Source organism: Octopus sinensis, linkage group LG16 (genome assembly GCF_006345805.1).
Source record: "Octopus sinensis linkage group LG16, ASM634580v1, whole genome shotgun sequence".
In the NCBI taxonomy this organism is placed as follows: Eukaryota; Metazoa; Mollusca; class Cephalopoda; order Octopoda; family Octopodidae; genus Octopus; species Octopus sinensis.
The window spans coordinates 10610905-10617693 of NC_043012.1; positions in this window are offsets into that span (position 1 = coordinate 10610905).

Here is a 6789-nt window from a genome sequence, read left to right on the forward strand (position 1 = left end):
TTGGATACATGCATGTATATATATATATATATATATATATATATATATATATATGTATGCTTCTATACACACATATACGTATGTGTATATATTTATATGTATACACGGTTGAGTATAGATACGTATATATCTGTACACAAATAGAAGTGCACATACACACACACACATATCAAACATGAGTGCTCACACATATTCTCATACATACTTTCAAACATATATACATAGGGCAATGAAATTCGCCATTTTAATGCAGATAGCGTAGGCCATAACAGAAATATTTCATCTGTGACCCTTAAAACAGTTTCTACAGTCTTTACAAGATCTTTGCAGCACTATTCTCATCATCCTTAACTTTCCTTTTCACGAACGTTGCTCCATAAAAATCGTACAATGAGTGATTCTTTTGTTAAACCCGCTATTCTCACTTTTCCTGGGTTGCCCAATCACCTGTCACTCAATCACTTCTGGTAATATTCTTTTCGAAGCCACTCTACCGTAGCTGCCACAAAGATTTGGCGGGAAAGAAAGTGAAAGTGAAACTACAAGCGAAAGGAAGCAAAAAAAGAGAAAGTCAAATGAATAAATGTTTAGCGTTTCAGTTTGAATTTATTCTTCTTATTCCTTTTTCCTTGTTCTTGCAACATCGTTTTGTTGTGATTTTTATTTTGTTCGTTTATTTTTGTAATTGTTGTTTCTCAGTTCTTGCAGCATCGCCTTGTTGTTGTTGTTGATGTTCTTGTCATCATAGTTATTTTTCTAGTTTTAATTTTGTTGTATTTTGTGAAAATGTTGCTGTTGTTAATGTTCTTGTTTCTCTTTCTACAGTTTCTTCTTTTGTTGTTGTTGTTACTAAAGTTTTACATCTTTTTTTGTGTGTGTGGTTGATGCTTTGTTGTTGTTGTGATAATGGCGGATGATGCTGTAACTTTCCGTTCTTGTTGTTGTTAGTATTGTTATTGTCATGTTTTCCTTCGGATTTTTATCGTTTTCAATGACGTTGATGCTGCTATCATTGAGCTTCGATTGCTGTTATTGATGATGAGGATGATGATGATGATGATGAGGTTACGCTTGTTTTTATTGCTATGGTTGAACTTCGTGTTCCAATTGTTATAGGTGGTGGTAATGGTGGTGAACGTTTCAGCGATGAATAGATTTATAGACATGGTGGTGGTAGTGGTGGTGGTGGTGGTGGTGGTGGTAGTGGTGGTGGTGCCGGTCGTAGTAGTAGTGGTAGCAGGCATAGTAGCAGCAGCGGCATCAGTAACAGCGGCAGCAGCAGCGGTTGTGGCGTTGGTGATGATGATGGTTTTATCATGATGATGGTTGTTGTTTTGTCATTGTTGTTGTTCTTGTTGTTCTTCTTATTGTGAATACTGCAGTTAGGAGTGGCGTTGCTTGTGGTTGCTGTGGCAGTGGCGTCATTAGGGGTACCAGTGGAGGATAATGATGGCGGGGTGGGGTCGAGATACCGTTTGCACTTTTATGGTGGTGATGTGATCATTCAAAATAGGAATGATGATGATGGTGGGGCAAGTTGTGAGATGAGGCTGGTGGTGGTGCTGATGGTGGAGGTTGTGATGTCGGTGGTACAGTTTGTAGTGGTTGTGGTGATAGTAACGACGATGCTGGTGGCAGAGCTAGTCGGGTTAGAGATGGTAATGGGGGTATGTGTAGCAGGGTGGAGGTAGTGTTTGTTTTAGTTAGTGCATAGAGGTGTGGCGATGTTGAGCAGTAAAGGTGATGTGACAATACAGGTGGTAGCGTTGAGTGGTTGTAGTGATGGTGGTGGTGGTGGGGAGGGGGGTAGTGCTGCTGCTGCTTCTGATGGAGAACATAGCGGTGATTGTGAATGTATGTGTTGATGCGTGTAATTGTTAGTACTGCTGGAGTGGTATTGCAGTGTACAGGGAAGGTGGTAACGATCATGGAATGGGCAGTAGTGGTGGTGATGGTAGTGACGATATAGAGTGTGTTGAGGTGGTAGTAAAAATGGTAGTGGTCATGGGATGTGAAGTGGTGGGTGTGTGTTGTTTGCAGTATATTATATATCATTGTTGTTTTTGTTGTTGCAATTGGAAGAGGAGGAGGAGGAGGAGGGGGGTGGCAGTTTTTTTGTGGGAGACAGTCATGCTGGTGATGGTGATGCTTGTAACTGTTATGATGTTAGTCGTGGTAGAAAAAGTAGTGTGAGAATATTCGTGTTTAGCGCTTGTTGTTGCTACAATTATTGTTTTATAGTCCCAGATCAACTCCGAGTGAATATTTCTAGAATTAGACATTCCAACATGAACATCTCATCTTTTAGTCTGACATACTCTCCCTAGATCTACACCAACATTATCTAATATAATATTTGTTTTAATCGATGCTATTGATTGCTATTTCTGGCATGACCAATGACCACTAGGAATCATTGAACCTCCTCGTGTTCTTTAACTGATATTGTGATATTTATTTTTCACTAATTATGGAGGGGAAATCAATTTTCCAAGCAAACTAAGTAAATTTTTTCCCTTTGTTTTACACGTTGTTGCTACTACCTGTCTTTGAGAGTTCCTGACAGAAGTTTTGGTGTTGCACAGTGCACTATACTGCCACTCATACCTCAACCTCCTCCATCACTAGAACCCATTCTTTTCTTTTCTACTCTAGGTACAAGGCCCGAAATTTTGAGGGAAGGGCCATTCGATTAGATCGATCCAAGTACGCAACGGGTACTTAATTTATCGACCCCAAAAGGATGAAAGGCAAAGTCGATCTCGGCGGAATTTGAACTCAGAACGTAAAGACAGACAAGACACCGCTGAGAACACATTCCACGATCACTTCCACTCCCCCCAATAGACTCCAATACCATTATTCTACACTCCTGCACCACTTTTCGCTAACTAGGCAGGATTTGAACTCAGAACGTACAGAGCCGAGACAGGTAGCGTGAGGTATCCTGTGAAGCTCCGATAGTTCTGCCCGTCTTTCTCCATGGCACACTTTTTATCGGCCCCCGGAAAGATAATACGCAGTTGAACACAGTGGGATTTGTACTCAAAGCACAGAAAGCCTAAACATTTAATCCAACGCTCCAACGACTCTGCGAATTCCTCACCAGTAAACCATGATTATGCAATCATATTTTATATTGTCAGAGATACTGAAAAAACGATAAAATAAACGTAAGATAATTATAAACACAAAAAAAGTAATAGAAATTAAGATATCTCGATGGTGTTAGTCGAATAAATTGGCGCTAGGAAAAAAGCGGGAACAAATGACGGCGGAAGAAGGAATGGCGAGAGAGGTTTTAGGAAGTGATGCCGGTGAAGTAATTCCGTCTCTTTTTTAAGAAATTTTGTTCTGAATAGTTAAATCTTGAGGGGAAGTTTTATATTAGGAATACAGTCTTCCTGCAAACCACCATTGTCTGTATTTTGATTTCTCTGCTAGATCACGTGTTGGTTTAACAGGTCACGCTCATACTCATATTCTTATTGCTTTTGGTGGACTGAGGACTAACATGAGGAGTCACCAGGTGACTCCTCAGTGAATGAATTGTAAACATTGGTGAATGGTAGTAATAGTAAGGTGAGTGTATTGTTGATTGTCTATTCGCTTGAATTTTTTCCTTTTTTTTTGTTTTGTTTTCTCTCTGAACATTCATACGTCGTCTTCGATGGGAGAGTCCGTCATAGCCTAGTGTGCTTCTACTTAGTTCTGTTGTAGTTAGAATAGAACTCAATGCGCTGGTGCTGATATTTAACCTTTCAAATTGGTTTGAATTAATAATCATCTCACTGCTTCCAGATTTCAGGGATGTATTAATATATGTTTAGAATAACATTATGTGGTAGATGTCAGAGGCTGGATCTGGCCAGTTTGAACATAAACTGAATATTGAACATTGTTGAACATACAATATCTAGAATATTTGGGCTTGATATAGCCGGTTTTAGTACTAAAAGGTTACATAAAATTCGATCGCCTATTATGAAAGAATTCAAAGCTATATAGTCGGAGTAAAAGGTTTACTATCCTCACTCCACTCCTTTGGGATTATTCGATTTTGTACTTAATATTATGATTCACTTAGGATTATCCAATTAGATCTTTGGTAAAGTGGCTTCCATTGAACTTGAAGTTCATTCCTGATAGTCATGGCTAGAATGCCTTTTATTACATTCCTGCTTGATCGGAACTGGCCTACCACTAAACAAACGCATGCATTAAAGATATACAACGCAATGCTGATGAGGCATATACACATAAAATGGCACTCTGTCGGTTACGGCGACGTGTGCTCCAGCTTATTTCATCAACTGAACCGTCTGCTAGTGAAATTAACGTGCGAGTGGCTGAGCACTCCGCAGACACACTTTCCCCTAACGTAGTTCTCAAGGAGATGCAAAGTGGTACTGAATGTAACAAGACATGCCCATTTGAAATACAGGTACAACGGGCATATGGTGTAATGGTTAAGAGCGCAGGCTACTAAACCCAAGATTCCGAGTTCGATTCCAAGCAGTGACCTGAACAACAACAACAACAACAACAACAACAACAACAACAACAACAACAACAACAACAATAATAATAATAATAATAATAATAATAATAATAATAATAATAATAATAATAATGATGATGATGCAGTGTGCCTAGTGTACCCTCATCAGACGGGTAGTCATGATGGGTATACTGGGCTTCGTATATTTTACCCCAGTGTCACTTTGATGGCATGCACTGCTCTCTCACTCAATAATAATAATAATAATATAGAAAAATACCTTAAGATTGAGAAACCAGATTCGAAATTTCCCCAAGACACCTGAAGAAGGCTGGAGGGTATATCAGCCGAAACGATGTGTTAACAACAAATAAGATGAGGACAAATATCCGTCGAATGTAAATATTGTAAATAATGTATATAATTCCTCCTCTCTTAAATATAGAACTGTACAGGTACAACTCGCTCTTTGCAAGCTGAGTGAAAATAAAGTGCCTGGCTCAAGAACACAACGCGCCGCCGGGAATCGAACTCACAACTTTACGGTCGTGAACGGAATACCGTAACCACTAAACCACGTGCCTTCACATATACACACATGCACACATAATACTTACATGCATGCATACATACATATATGCATACATATATGCATACATACATACATATATGCATACATACATACATAAATGCATAAATACATACATGAATGCATACATACATACATATATAAATACATACATACATACATACATACATACATACATACAACGTTCACATACACACAGTCGTCTCATTCATTGAAACCCTTCGACTTAACAATATCAAATATCGTCAATGCAATCCCAACCATCGCCACCAACACCATCCCCACCATGACCACCACCACCACAGTATGAACAATGCTACTCTAATACATACGTGTGAGATTGACCAGAGCTGTTTATACAAGAAGCTATCGCCTTTTGAACACAACGTGTGCAGCGGGGTTTCACTGCATGTCAACCTATGCCACAGCACGCAGACGGAATTTAAAATACTGCACTCGGGAATTGTGGGATGGTCCTTTTATTTTATTTTATTTCTACATTTTGCTTTTGGTTTTTACGGTTTCGTTTTTTGTTTGTTTGGTTTCGTTTTTCGGGTTTTTTTTTTTTGTTTTGTTTTCTCTCTGAACATTCATACGTCGTCTTCGATGGGAGAGTCCGTCATAGCCTAGTGTGCTTCTACTTAGTTCTGTTGTAGTTAGAATAGAACTCAATGCGCTGGTGCTGATATTAACCTTTCAAATTGGTTTGAATTAATAATCATCTCACTGCTTCCAGATTTCAGGGATGTATTAATATATGTTTAGAATAACATTATGTGGTAGATGTCAGAGGCTGGATCTGGCCAGTTGAACATAACTGAATATTGAACATTGTTGAACATACAATATCTAGAATATTTGGGCTTGATATAGCCGGTTTTAGTACTAAAAGGTTACATAAAATTCGATCGCCTATTATGAAAGAATTCAAAGCTATATAGTCGGAGTAAAAGGTTTACTATCCTCACTCCACTCCTTTGGGATTATTCGATTTTGTACTTAATATTATGATTCACTTAGGATTATCCAATTAGATCTTTGGTAAAGTGGCTTCCATTGAACTTGAAGTTCATTCCTGATAGTCATGGCTAGAATGCCTTTTATTACATCCTGCTTGATCGGAACTGGCCTACCACTAAACAAACGCATGCATTAAAGATATACAACGCAATGCTGATGAGGCATATACACATAAAATGGCACTCTGTCGGTTACGGCGACGTGTGCTCCAGCTTATTTCATCAACGGAACCGTCTGCTAGTGAAATTAACGTGCGAGTGGCTGAGCACTCCGCAGACACACTTTCCCCTAACGTAGTTCTCAAGGAGATGCAAAGTGGTACTGAATGTAACAAGGCATGCTCATTTGAAATACAGGTACAACGGGCATATGGTGTAATGGTTAAGAGCGCAGGCTACTAAACCCAAGATTCCGAGTTCGATTCCAAGCAGTGACCAGAACAACAACAACAACAACAACAACAACAACAACAACAACAACAACAACAATAATAATAATAATAATAATAATAATAATAATAATAATAATAATATAATAATAATAATAATAATAATGATGATGATGCAGTGTGCCAGTGTACCCTCATCAGACGGGTAGTCATGATGGGTATACTGGGCTTCGTATATTTTACCCCAGTGTCACTTTGATGGCATGCACTGCTCTCTCACTCAATAATAAT